At 44.5% G+C, this 14,807-nt stretch overlaps 1 protein-coding gene across 5 annotated transcripts in view; it reads right to left on the minus strand.

Moving 5' to 3' along the window:
• TSPAN9 (tetraspanin 9) overlaps positions 1–9,691 on the minus strand; it is a 182,311-nt gene extending 172,620 nt beyond the window's left edge. The window contains exons 1-2 of one of the 5 annotated variants that reach the window (XM_050710086.1): positions 9,478–9,638; positions 2,445–2,504 (exon numbers count right to left, since the gene is read on the minus strand). The gene's annotated coding sequence lies outside the window, so the exon portion shown is untranslated. Of the gene's footprint in view, positions 1–2,444; positions 2,505–9,477 lie in introns of all 5 variants that reach the window. The other 4 variants (XM_050710084.1, XM_035545682.2, XM_050710082.1 and 1 more) reach the window with 4 other exon arrangements.
• Positions 9,692–14,807: the final 5,116 nt, after the last annotated feature.

Raw genomic sequence — 14,807 nt, forward strand, 5'->3', positions numbered from 1 at the left:
ACAAACAGACTACACACACCAAAACAGAATGCACAGTTCTTACGCAGAATGAACTTCCTCAGCTCTTCAAAGAGGAATTGATGAATTAGAGAATGAGAAGAAGCTGAAGATGAAAACTACATAGAGAAAACCAGGAAGCTAGCTGGGAGAACCAAGTTACAATGAGACTGTAACAGGACTTTTGCTTACAGTAGAGAAAGCAAGGCATAATAGGTATTGCCTGGAGATACCTGGCAACTAGTAGAGTAAGAAAAGGAAAGCCTAAGAGCAAGAAAGTGAAAGAACCTAGTGAAGGTGATAAGGGAAAACTTACTGCCTTAAAAATAATGTCCTGAGAATTTTCTTAACAGAAAAAAAGAGACTGAAAAGGGGACAATTGCTATAAGAACTCTCAGGAGATATTCTGTGGTAACCATCCCATCAAGAAAGGGTGGAACAATAAAGAATGTGGAAAACTGAAAGCCACATAGATGAAGTGCCGTTGGTGAGAGAACTTACGAATCTGTTCTCATTTCCTCCTCCTGGTTCTCCTCAAAAGATCCCTTCTGCTTCACAGTCCTTTTCACTTGGCCTTTTATATTTAGAATAGAGAATTCTCCCAAACAACTCCTATTCACAATGAAGTCTCTTCCTCTCTTTCACATCTCTGTGGAACACCGGTCCTAGCAATTACTTTTACCATGGCTTTCTTATCCTAATCTATGACCACATTCACCTAAATTCTGAGAGGGTTGTCACACACTGGAACAGGCTACCCAAGGACGTAGTCATGGCACCAAGCCTGTTGGAGTTTAAGAAGCGTTTGGACTGTGTACTTAGTCGTATGGTCTGAATTTCTGGGTAGACCTGTGTGGAGCCAGGAGTTGGACTTGATGATTGTTATGGGTCCCTTCTAACTCAGGATATTCTACGATTCTATGATTCTAAATACTGTCCTTTTCCTTCCCTGTTACCCGCCTAAAACAGGAAGAGCTTCACAGTATACGATCCAGCCTCTCTTCCATCTCAAGTGGTTCTGAGGGGAGTAAGTTGCGAATTTTTCCAGAGCTGCAATTCTTTCCCTTTGCCATTCATCTTTTACAATACCAAATAGCTAGGCAATAGGTATCTATACAATTTATATGCTCCCTCTAGCTGCCTCTGCTGCCATCAAGCATCACAAGTACTATGAAATGCAGGATTCTCACCTGTTCTGTCACATTCTCCACTGCTGGGAAACCGATCAGCAAGAGACTTTTTAGCACTCAGAGACACCATTACCTGGCAAAACTTTGTACAGGAGCAATGCACAGAATACCAAGTATTCTGCTGTAAGAAAGAGAATCACTTTAAGCTATTTATATTTGGAAAGTTTCTTTTACAGGCACTTAAGCCAACCATTTAGTTTTACTTTACAAGAAGACAAGCTCTGGACAGCTTGTTAGTACAGGTCTTTTCTATTATCAGAGCCATTATTCCATTTCAATGACAGTATTTTCCCCATGTATGTATAAATATATATAAACAATAGTCTGTACACTATCCTCAAATCAATGAGGAAACTATGCTATACATTCTTAGGATGTTGCCTTCGATCCTTCATAACCTCAGCTGCACTTTCTTCAAACAAAGCAAGGCAACAACCTTCATTCACATAAGGCTAGATTCTTAACATAAAGTGCAATCCAAAGCTGATTTGGGGATAAGTACACGTCTGAGAAATTACAGAATGATTCAAAACAAAGCTGAACACTGTGTGAAGAACCACCTCCCACTGAACTACATGGATAAAAATTAATGGATAAAAAAACAGCAACAGACACAGAGAAAAGAAAATAAGCTTTCAGAAACATTTGTGAATTATTAAACCTATAGTAATGAGCAAACCCAAATAGAAAGTCTCCTTGCCTGTGCTTAACATGCATTCTGAGTACAGCTGCAATCACCACAAGAAAACACTGTTCATCACCATACTGCCACAAGCCACATTCACTACCAAATTGCAAAAGACTAGGAATTTGGATTAGTAATAGTAGAGTATACAAGGCTGTCCCTCAGTCTTTGCCCCTTTGTAGATATATTCATTTAGAAATTCATTATGATTGTGTAGAAGTTATACAGAGCAGTGCAATCCCTGAAAACAGATAAAAGCAAAGGGGGCAGGAGACCTGCATGGATAAGCAAGCAGTTCCTGGCAAAACTCAAACAGAAGAAGGAAGTATACGGAATGTGGAAAAAGGGACAGGCCACATGGGAGGAATATAGGAACGTCATCAGAACATGCAGGGATGTAACAAGGAAGGCTATTGCCCAAATGGAATTAGATCTAGGAAGGGATATCAAGAACAACATGAAGGGCTTCTTCAAACTCATCAGTAGCAAAAGGAAGACTAGGGAAAATGTGGGTCCACTGCTGAATGGGGTAGGTGCCCTTGTGACAAAGGATACAGAGAAGGAAGAGTTACCAAAAGCCTTCTTTGCTTCAGTCTTCACTGCTAAGACCAGTCCCTCAGGAATCCCAGACCCTAGAGAAAAGAGAGAAAACCTGGAGAAAGGAAGACTTTCCCTTGGTCGAGGAGGATCAGGTTAGAGATCATTTAGGCAAACCTGAAACCCACAAATCCATGGGCCCAGATGGGATGCACCATGAGTGCTGAGAGAGCTGGAGGATGTTACTGCTAGTCCACTCTCCATCATCTTTGAAAGGTCATGGAGAACAGGAGAGGTGCCTGAGGACTGGAAGAAAGACAAGTGTCACTCCAGTCTTCAAAAAGGTCAAGAAGGAGATCCCAGGAAACTGCAGGCCAGTCAGCCTCACCTCCACCCCTAGAAAGGTGATGGAATAACTCATCCTGGAGGTCATCTCCAAGCACGTGGAGGAGAAGAAGGTGATCAGACTTGGCCAGCATGGATTCACCAAGGCAAAATCATGCTTAACCAATCTGATAGCCTTCTGTGATGGAATGACTGGTTGGGTAGATGGGGGGAGAGCAATGGATGTTGTCAACCTTGACTTCAGCAAGGCTTCTGACACTGTCTCCCACAACATCCTCATAGGTAAGCTCAGGAAGCATGGGATAGATGAGTGAACAGTGAGGTGGATTGAGAACTGGCTGGATGGCAGATCTCAGAGAGTTGTGATCAGTGGCATGGAGTCTAGTTGGAGGCCTGTGGCTAGCAGTGCCTCCCAGGGGTCAGTACTGGGTCCAGTACTATTCAATTTATTCATTTATGACCTGGATGAAGGGACAGACTGCATCTGAATATGAGGTAATATATAGTAAAATATATTTTTTACTGTGGATGTGACAGAGCACTGGAACAGGCTGCCCAGAGATGTTGTGGAGTCTCCTTCTCTGAAGATATTCAAAACTCACCTGCTCATAATCCTGTGCAATGTGCTCTATGTGATCCTGCTTAAGCAAGGGGGCTGGACTAGATGATCTCCAGAGGTCCCTTCCAGCCTTAACCATTCTGTGATTCTATGAAAATTCTACCAATCAGAAAATACTTATCTAGCTTTGTCACATTATTTTTCCTGAGGCCTTCCCACCAGTCTCCTAAATTCAGGATTCCTTCAGCTTCAAGCACTTCCTCCCTCAGTCTTTCAGGTCAAATGACTTTAATTAGGAGTAAACCTGAAGGACACCACAAGGTCCACAAAGACCTCTGCTCTCTATGATTTGAGTTGATCAGCAGCTTTCTAGCACAGTTACAAGCTTTTGAGCTAAAGCCCTTTCAAATCCACTGGGTGTGGTATTTCAGCTTTTCTTCTGTTCCTCTCTTTTCAGTACCACCTCATCCTTCCTTTTCAGTCCTTCCTCCCCATGGACAGCTGCAGACTTCCTCTCCCTTAGCCTACTGACTTCTTACTTACTCCCCCTTGGGTTTCTTCTCCAGTCTAGTTCTGTCTCCTCCCCAGACACACCACATAAGGATAACACCACTCTCATGGTCCTCCTTTGCATGAGGTTCACGGAAGCCATCATATCATCCTTTTTATTAGAATACACAGACCAGTCCAAGCAATCACAAATCATTAAAGACTGTCCACGGCAAAGACAGTTCCGTTTTAACATCAGTATAGAAACTAAAGCTCAGTTCACACAGTTCAGCTGATTCTAGAGACATGCAGTAACTTGGCCTCAGAAATACAAACAGCTTTTCACTAGTTAATGTGATGTGCTTCCTTTTTTTACAACAGGGATCATGGAAATAAACACCCTAGCTATTAGTCACTTCCACCTTCAGAAATATCAGGCATTAGAGTAGCACAACGGAATTTGTATTATAATGGAGAACTCTGACAGCAAAAGGAAAAACCTTCAAAAGAACTTAAAAACTTTCCTGTTGTACATTTTGAAATAAAGATCAATGCAAACTTAGGGCTACTAAGATGGTGAAGGGCCTAGAGGGGAAGACATATGAGGAGCGGCTGAGGTCACTTGGTCTGTTCAGTCTGGAAAAGAGGAGGCTGAGGGGACACCTCATCGCGGTCTACAGCTTTCTCACAATGGGGAGCGGAGGGACAGGCGTCGATCTATTCTCTTTAGTGACCAGTGATAGGAACCGAGGAAATGGAGTCAAGCTGCAGCAGGGGAGGTTCAGACTGAATCTCAGGAAGAGTTTCTTCACTGAGAGGGTTGTCGTGCACTGGAACAGGCTCCCCAGGGAAGTAGTCATGGCACCAATCCTGTCGGAGTTTAAGAAGCATTTGGACTGTGCTCTTAGTCATATGGTCTGAATTTTTGGGTAGACCTGTGTGGTGCCAGGAGTTGGACTTGATGATCCTTGCGGGTCCCTTCCAACTCGGGATATTCTATGATTCTATGATTCAAACTTCAAATCTTTTAAAATAATGCTATCACTTCAGTGTTATCACAAAATCATATTCATATCACTGCAAAGAAATACTACGCTTAATGAATACCTTTGTCCATTTAAGTATTTATTGGAGCATATGCTTATGATTTAGTCTGCCTCATCTCCTTGGAGCTATCCCTAGAATATGCTTACCTGTTTTATACTCTCAATCTTAAAAGCTCTTTAACAATAGGATTTTTTACACCTCCTCAACAGGCAGTTTAACAGCCATGAAAATGCAGTTCTTTGCCTCCTGGGGATGCCTTATTTCCTAACTATCCTTTCTTCTGTATGAAGCATAGAGGTTAGATGCATCCTGGTTAACTTTGCAGTCAGGGCAAAGGCAGCAGGATCTTCCCCATGACCATGCCCTATGCTGCCAACTCTATCTCTCAAGGTTTATTTTGGACAGCAAGGACTGGAAGTGCTTGGACATTGGGAATCACAAAAGGAAAGCAATTTTTTCAAAGAGAAAGATTCTTTAACCCTATTACACACATACCTTTCCAGCGTAAGCCTTCAGCATAGTGAGGAAAATGTTTAACTTTTTTTTTTAATTCCTTTAAGTTTTTTAGCAACATATCACCATCCTAAAACCTTTTTCTGTTTCTCCTCATAGAGAAGCCAACGAGGAGAGTGGCTATGCTGGACCTCATTCTCACCAAAAAGGAGGGGCTGGTGAGGAATGTGAAACTCAAGGGCAGCCTTGGCTGCAGTGACCATGAAATGGTGCAGTTTAGGATCCTGACAGCAGCAAGGAGGGTGCACAGGAAACTTGCAACACTGGACTTTGGGAGAGCAGACTTTGGTCTCTTCAGTGATCTGCTTGGTAGAGTACCATGGGACAAAGCGCTGGAGGGAAGAGGGGCCCAGGAAAGCTGGGATCACTATTCATCAACTATTCAAGGATCACTATTCATCATATTTGAGAAGTTTGCAGATGACACCAAGCTGCATGGTGTGGACTACATGCTGGAGAGAATGGATGTCATCCAGAGGGACCTGGACAGACTTGAGAGGTGGGCCTGTGAGAACCTCATGACATTCAACAAGGCCAACTGCAAGGTCCTGCACCGAAACCAGGGCAATCCAAAGCACAAAAACAGGCTGGATTGAAAGCAGCACTGCTAAGAAGGACAGGGGGATGTTGGTTGACAACAAGCTCAACATGAGTCAGCAGTGTGTGCTTGCAGCCCAGAAAGCCAACCGTATCCTGGGCTGTGTCAAAAGAAGCACGGCCAGCAGGTTGAGGAAGGTGAATCTCCCCCTCTGCTGTCGTGAGACCCTACCTGGAGTAATCCATTCAGCTCTGGGGATGCCAACAAAAGAAGGATATGGACCTATTAGAGTGAGTCCAGAGGAGGGACATGAGGATGATCAAAGGGCTAGAATACCTCTCCTATGAAGACAGGGTAAGGAAGTTGGGGTTGTTCAGTGTAGAGAAATGAAGGCGCTGGGGAGACCTTATAGCAGCCTTCCAATACCTACAAGAAGGTAGGAGAGGAACAGGGAGTATTTTGATAGGACGTGGAGGCTTTGAGGACAAGGCTTTGAACTAAAAGAAAGTAGATTTTGATTAGATCTAAGGAAGAAATTCTTTTCTGTGAGGATGGTGAGGCACTGGGACAGGTTGCCCAGAGAAGCTGTGGATGTCCCATCCCTGGAAGTGTTCAAGGCCAGGTTGGATGGGGCTTTGAGCAACCTGGTCTAGTGGAAGGTGTGGCATGGGGGGGCATCCACAAATTAGATGTGGCATCCACAAATTAGATGATCTTTAAGGTCCTTTCCAACCCAAACCATTCTATGATTCTTTATCTTTGGTGCTTACAAATACTGCCATAGTCTCACATACAAATACCTCCTTCCTTCCCAGAATTAACAGCTGTTTAATGTTAAGATCAGAAACTCACGTTGGAGAAAACATGAGGAGGTCATCTAGTCCAAATGATGCTCAACACATGGTCCGCTGTAAGTCAGTACAGGGCTTTATCCACTCAGGTCTTAAAAGCCTGTGAGGACAGACATTGCACAACTTGTTCTAACACTTGACTGTCTTCACAGTGGAAAAGTTTTTTGTTATATCTGGCTTGTACAACTTGTTTCAACATGTTTGTTGTCTCTCATCATACCATCATGCACTGCTGAGAAGAGTGTAGTTCTGACTTCTTGATAAGTACCCTCTCTTAAGTACTGGAAGGCTACTATTAGGTTTCATCAAAGCATTCTCTTCTCAAGGCTGAACAAGCCCATTTCTCAGTCTCAGGTCCTCGTACTGTATTAGGGCCCTGAGAGTACTTGAAAGGCCTTTAAAGACCTGAATCAGCCTTACCTAGTGCCTCCACAACCGCTATGCCAAATGGTCTATGGGATCCATTTCAGCTCAGCCCTGGGTCTTCAGTCCCTGCCTGAGCTATGTTGTAGGTGTGTCTGTATCCAGCTTTGTCACAGCTGTGCCTTTGTCTGGCCATGGACCCACTTGATCCACACTCTGACCCACAGACTGACTTCCTAGCTTGACCTCAGATCTGCCACATCACTATGGACCTGCCCCATGATAACTGGACTGTGTCTGACCCTGGTTACTATCACTGGGCCTTAACCTGACCTGCAGATTCACTTCCCAACTTGACCTCGGACCTACCTCATTACCACAATCATGCCTGGTAATCAAGACTCTTGGTTGGCAGTGTCTGCCATCCCATCCCCAGCATCTGTCTCATTCAGTACTATGAACTGGAAATACACATCTCTAATCGATATTTTCTGGTAAAATAATCATGATATCTAAGATAACATCGACATTCACAATTACCCCTTTACCCTCCTCAAGAGATATTAATAGGATCACTTGCACCTCTGAGCTTTGTCTGAATAATGCAAGTGATGCCACCTTAGTTATATTCTGACCCCGAAGTCTTCTCATGCAATTTTATTAATTAGAATTATTCAGTTTTAAAGAAAGTAGAGGTGCCCCAAACGAAATTTGCCAAAAGTTCTCCAACCCCATTAGAAAAAAAGGCCTTGTCTGGAGGATTTGCAACATGAACAGCACAGGTCTAAAAATAAAGAAGGAAAGGAAAAGATCTGGAGGCAGAAGCTATATTAGTTTCATCAGTTTTCATTTCTGGAGCTCAGTAAAATGCAAAGTGGAAACGAATGGCATAGAAGCATGAAAAGTGACTTCCTTGATGTTATCAGCCACACACATACCACAATGATAAATTATCTTTTGAAATCATTTTAAATATTTTAAGTTCTAAGATTTGCCCATATTCTGTGCTGATATAAGTCATATTAATTCACTCCTTCAGTAATTATTATCCTTTAAAACTACCTATAGCTCCTGCTACTAACAATAGTAGAACTGGCTACAATAATATGCCAAATGTTTGCATCTACATGGTGAAGGTAAAGTTTAAGTCAATCTGGGAATTACAGCACAAACAAGCTGCACAATTTGACTTTCATGGTTCTTCTGGAGAAGACCTAACTTTTTCCAGTCAAATCCCAAGTGACCCACCAAAAGTCTTAAAAATAAGTTCAGTGCAGTCAGGCAAGAAATTCAGATGTTCACATTCCCAGCTCTGTTGTTCAAACCACAAAACTATACAGTGTAAAAGCAGAACAAGAGTTGATAGTAGTACTAAGTAAGGAAATACAGCTTTATTTACCCTTGCACTCTAGTTTTTCCCCAACACAGCATCTCCATACCACAGGTCCTCCTCTCTGCCCATCTGAAATCTCCTGATCTGACGGTCTTTTCAAGAGAGGCAGAGGTCATGGAGCTCCCAGCCCACATCAGAAGCAGGGTGACAGGTAAACACCCAAGATTCATCGAGAAAAGTTTCCAAAAGCTTGAACGGGAAAAGACAAAGCTAGAGCCAAGTTCTGCATACAAAGGGGGGAGGCAGGAAGCACCTCAACGGCAGCTTCTGAGAGCTGTCAGCTCATCCAGCAGCCATGGCTTTCTCCCTGAACTGTATTCTCCCTCCAGCAACATGGGCTTCCCTGCCGTGCTATCTCACCTCTCAGGCAATCTCACCTGTGCTCTGCCTCCTGCAGGGACTTCTCCCCGCTCCCACCGACCCAAGGCTCAGCTCGGGTCGGCATCTTCACATCGTGCTGCAGCCTTAGGGGCTGTACAAGGGGAAAAGAAAGGTCGCCTCCCCTCCTCACACAGGGCAGCACTGCAGGAGGCGTATTTCCCCCCGTGGCAGGGAGAACTCTCTGGCTGAAGCCATCTGCTCCGGTGAAAGATGGGCACTACAAGTTCCCTGGCTAAGATCAGGACCGTGTACGCAGAAGCCACTGGGCTCGTCTTGTCCCTCTACATTAACTTTCCTGCTTCCACAAAAGAAATCACACAGGCGCTGGGAGGTGGGACGGTGTCACCGTTTTCAGCACACAGCTCCCCACCCCTGCGAACCACCCTCACCCCTCTGGCGGCCCCCACCCGCCCGCTGGGTCCCTGCCACTCCCCAGCGCCTCTAAACGCCAGGCCGGAACTCCGGCACCGCACAGCACCCCCCGCGACCGGCTTCTCCCCCGCCGCCCCGCTTCTTCCCACCCCCAAGGCCGGGAAGCGCCCGCAACTTTTCCCTCCGGCTCCCTGCACCCCGCGCCGCCGGGGCTCACCCGCACGTCCCTGGACCGCGTTGGGCTGGGCTGGGTCGGGCCGGGCCGGGCCGGGCCGGGCCGGGCCGAGCCGAGCCGGATAGGGCCGAGTCCTGAGGGAGCTGCACAGGCACGGCAGGACACGGCTCCAGCTCCTGCCAGCGGAAACGGGAGGAGGGGCTGGGACCGGCCCTACAGAGCGGGGAGGAGCTGGGGGCGCTGCCCAGGGGCCGGCTCCAGTCCCGCGGAGGGGAGGGAGCTCCACCGGCCCCGTCCCCCGGCGGGGCTCGCTCCGCCAGCGCCGCGCATCTGGAGCCGACCCGGCTGAATTCGGAGCGAGAGGCTGCAGCCATCCCGCACCACATCTCCTTTTTGAGAGCTCTGCCTGGAACCTGCTCACCCGTGGCCCGAGGTGCCCGGCACGGGAGGCCCCTGGGGCATCCCCAAAATGGATGCCAGGGGCAGCACCCTTTTGGACCCTCACAGATTTCGGGGGCTGCACCAAGGTCTACCCATTTGAAGGCTGGGGGGGCACCTACCGACTCCCTCCCTCAGCTGCCTCTACTGTCCTGAGGGGCCTGCAGTTGAACATCTACTGCGTTCTGCAAGGCAGGGGTAGTAACCATGCTAAGCTGTGAACAGTTAAGCTGCTAGCTGCTCCAAGCTTGTGTCAGTCAATATTGCTGTGACTTCTAGCACAGAGGATAAGCTGTTGAAGGGTACTATATTTTACAGTGTGTGTAGAGAAACTCAAGGCTCTTCTATAAGTATTACCACAGAAAAAAGCTGTTTCACATTCCTAAATCCCTTGTGTACTCTTACTTTCTTCCGTGATGGCACTATTGTTGTCACGTTTCTCAATTCAAGGATATGTTCACTTCAATATATTCTCTCATACTTTCCATTCTGTTCTTTGTGTATTCTTACACACTGCTTGATGCAGCAGTCTCTGAGCATCCTGGTCATCATATTGCCAACTATACAACTACCAAGTTTGCTCCTGTCTCCATGAGAGAGGCATGTGCAGCAGTGTTTTGTTCTTTATTTATGTACAAATGTACACAAATGTTTCTATGTTTTTGCCTTACAGCAAGCGATGAAGGATACCTGTTTTGCAATGCAACATGTGATAGAGAGCTGTGAAGGGAATTTGATTTGGCTCTTTATTTCTAGGCTCCAGAAAAGCTCCATCTCCTTTATGCCGTAGCTCTAATGCAGTAACTCCCAATATACCTGAGAACTGAAGGATATTCATTCCAGAATTGTTCTCAATCTTTAAATAACTCAGGCTTAAATAAGGGTGTACCTTGGAGATAAAGAACCACTTCCTCAAAAATGAACAATACAAGAAGCCAATACTGACAAGGGAGAACAAGTTTGAGTTTGGTTTTGTTTGCTCTTTGTTGTTGTTGTTTTGTTCATTGGTTTGCTTTAGCAGAGACAGCTAGCACAAGCAGCTTTATACCCAAAGGTACTGGATATCTATAGTTCTAGTTAAAGTGAAAAAGGAATAGGTGAGAACAAGTCATCATTCAAAACTCTATCATGGAAAGAAGGTAAAAAATGATGCTATTTCAGAACTTTGTATGAACTTGAGGATCACTGAAACTGGGGACTGGAGTGACTGATACTGCAGAATCACATTCTACCAAGGATACTGCACTAGGCTGCAGATCTCTTCTTGATATGCTAGTAAATTTAGGAAAATAGTCTCTTTATACTTTTGTTTCATTTTCAACTAGCTATCTTTCCAATGTGAGCAAATCTAACATTGGGGCTCTCTAGTTGTGTTCACACATTTTGCACACAATGAGGAATAGAAAGAATTGCACTTCATCAGTAATATACTTGAATCTATGACATCTGACCAGGAAATCTAAAGATTGCATACAGCTTTTGAAAGCAGCTTTGAGTAGCTATATTTGAGGCATCTAGACATGGACACACAGCTTTCCGGTGTGATTCACAGGGTATATCCCCTTTGGCATGGCAACAGTACTGAATACTTTGGGGAAATTAGGGAGGACGAAAATAAAAATGTCTTGTCTTTAGCAGAAAGAGATCATCCATCTAGACCCTCTAGAATTGTTATATTTAGAGCAGGTTCTTCCCTCATTATTGCTATATTGCCCATTTGAAGGACATGATGAGGCACTGCTTGTTTTCCTCAGAATGAGCACCAGTACTTTGTGACTCATTTAAGTGGCCCAAACTGGCTTGGATCATGGATCTGGAGTCTTGATTACTTGCTGAATCATTATGTCAGATTATGGAAATACAGGCAAAATGTCTGTCATACAACACTACGGGGACAGGCAGGTTTTTTTAGGGATCCTGGGTAGAATGAGGACTGGCCACAGGGTTGTGGTTATAACTAGAGCTTTATTATTGCATAAAAATATTAACAATCAGCATAGCTTGTTGTTATACTTTTTCTTTAGTAAATAATGCAGGTTATTTATACACATAAATTTTAGTAATTAGCATGGTTTTATTATTATCTGCAGTTTTTAGTCATCTAGAATTGTTAGTCACCTGGACCCTCTGCATAACAGGTCAAATTCTGAATAATCAGTGCACAATACTATAACCATAATCTAGACTTGGAACTCAACTAGAAAAACACAAGTCAATCTCTCAGTCCTCAGAGGAAGAAGACAATTGTGGAGGCATTCCTGAGGATCAGGGAGTTTGCCATCCAGCAGCAATTCCAGTCTGAAGTCCCACTGAGGACTTGCAGCTGCTTGATTTGACATGCAATATTTCACATGTGGTTAAGTTTCCCTGTTCCACAATGGTTTCACTACATCCTGGCAACCCAGCACCTGGGCTTTGACAATATTCATGAGCAAATGTTCTTACCATAGTTCTGAGAAGTGAGGGAAGTGGGGTGGTACGTGATCAGCCTGGTTATCTTGGTGTTGATGCTGCCATTGGTTTTGCTGCAGACTGGTGATGCAGGACTGATGAAGCAGAATTACTCCTTAGCAGCACTGGATATGTTCTCTTTGCCTCTACTATATCTTTCACACAAGTTTGAGGGCATTCTCTTCTGTCTGAATCAGTTCTTATTCTTTGCTGTCACCACTCAAGTTCTTCATCCCCGTCATCTAGTCCAAGAACCAATGAAAAATGAGCTGAATAATAGAGAAGAAAAAGTCAATGGGAAACCATTATGCCAAAGGCTAAAGCGGGTATGTAATACTCAAGGAACAAATGATCATTGGGTCTAGATACAGAAGTAGAAAGAGATTTAATTCAATCCCTACCTCAGTCTCTAAGCCTACTTACATGTTTTCTTTATTGACAATGTCCACTTAAGAAGTTCCCACCCCCTCATCACAGATAAATGAAAGAATTCAAATGAACTCATCTTTCCTGAAATGTTTCTTTTCGCTTTGAAGTGAAGTTGAAGGGAGGGGCTCCTATCTTGCCTAGTTCTGTGTTGCTCAGACCCATGGTTTATTTTATCTTATCTCAGAAGGCTATCTCTAAGTGGAATCAGTTCAGTAATTGAGTTTGACATGACTCCACAAGCAGTTGTAGCTGCAGAAATGAAGGCTGGTAAATGGAAGCATAGGGGTTAGAAAAGAAAGGAGCCATAGCTGAAAGAAAAATTTTGAGCTGCTTTGCACCATGGACATTTAGATCCCTGTTTTTTCACTTAATCGTCAAATGCCCTAGTGTTGTGGATGTACAGTGACTAGTGGAATCAGCTTTTGCTGTCTTGCCCTTTGATTTTACAGCAAGTTCTTACAGGTTTAGGTGGTGTTTTCTATTATTTCTGCCCCAAAAGAAATTACGTTTGTAAGACACTGATATCCTCATTTATTTTTGGTTGGTTAGAGTTCAGTTTAGACTTTCCTTTGAAACTAGGCTAGTTCATTTTTAACATGTGCTGCTTTTTGGTGTTTACTTTGTGAGCAACAATCCACAGCCAATAAATAACACAGGTTCAGGCAAGGATATCAGTGAAGTAGTATTTTTATTCATGATTGCAATGGTGGGAGTCCTGCAAGCAGGAACACACAGCAGAAGTGTATCATAAACTTATATCCCCTATTACCTGACACTTGATTCCTCCCCTGTTTCCTCATTGGCTTAATACTAGAGGTTCACAACATACTCGATGCTTGTTACTATACCATATATACACAATTTTATTTGACCAACCTTTAATATCTCCTTTTCCCCTTTTTTCTTCTTCTCTCTTGGCTGGAAGGGCCCGTGTTTTTTTCTTCTTGCTGATTCCACAACTGCTTGTCTTGTTTTTCTTAGCCATCCTCCTTATTTTGGAACAGTGGGACCTTCCACTGTCTCTTGATCTGCTTAACATACTCCCCACTGTTACGCCACTGTTATGCCTGAAAAATTACTTCTGAGTAAGCAAGGTTAGTGGAATTTTCCACTGCAAAAACACAACTTTAATTCTCACAACTTTCCACTGTTTTCAGCAAAATTGCAGCTGGCTTTTAGTCTGATACACGATCTGGTTTCTTCTGGTGAGTTTCCAAGAAACGGAGCCTTGGAAGTGGAGATCATAGAATCAAAGAATCATAGAATTATCAAAGTTGGAAAAGACCTCCAAGATCATCTGGTCCAACTATCACCCTACTACCAATGTCACTCACAAAACTGTGTCCCTAAGCATCAAGCCCAACCTCTCCTTAAACACCCTCAGGGACTGTGACTCCACCACATCTCCCTGGGCAACCCATTCCAATTTCTAACTACTCTTTCTAAGAACAAATGTCACCTCATTTCCAATCTAAACCTCCCCTGGTGCAACTTGAGGCCATTCCCTCTTGTGCTATCACTAGTTATCTGCGAAAAGAGGCTGACCCCCAGCTCCCCGCAACTTCTTTTCAGGTAACTGTAGAGAGCAATAAGGTCTTCCCCTGAGCCTCCTCTTCTCCAGACTAAACAACCCCAGTTCCCTCAGTTGCTCCTCACAGGACTTGTGTTCCAGGCCCTTCACCAGCTTTCTAGCCCTTCTCTGGACACAGTCCAGGGCCTCGATGTCCTTCTTGTACTGAGGGCCCAAAACTGAACAAAGTACTTGAGGTGTGACCTCATCAGAGCTGAGTACAGGGGGACAATCACCTCCCTGGTCCTGCTGGCTACACTATTCCTGATACAAGCCAGGATGCCATTGGCCTTCTTGGCCACCTGGGCATGCTGCCAGCTCATGTTCAGACGAGCATCGACCAGCACCCCCAGATCCTTTTCCTCTGCACAGCTTTCCAGCCACTCTGCCCCAAGCCTGTAGTGTTTGCATGGGGTTGTCTGTGGCCAAAGTGAAGGACCTGGCATTTAGCCATGTTGAACGTCAACCCATTGGCCTCTGCCCA

Source organism: Cygnus atratus, chromosome 1, assembly GCF_013377495.2.
Source record: "Cygnus atratus isolate AKBS03 ecotype Queensland, Australia chromosome 1, CAtr_DNAZoo_HiC_assembly, whole genome shotgun sequence".
Classification (NCBI taxonomy): domain Eukaryota; kingdom Metazoa; phylum Chordata; class Aves; order Anseriformes; family Anatidae; genus Cygnus; species Cygnus atratus.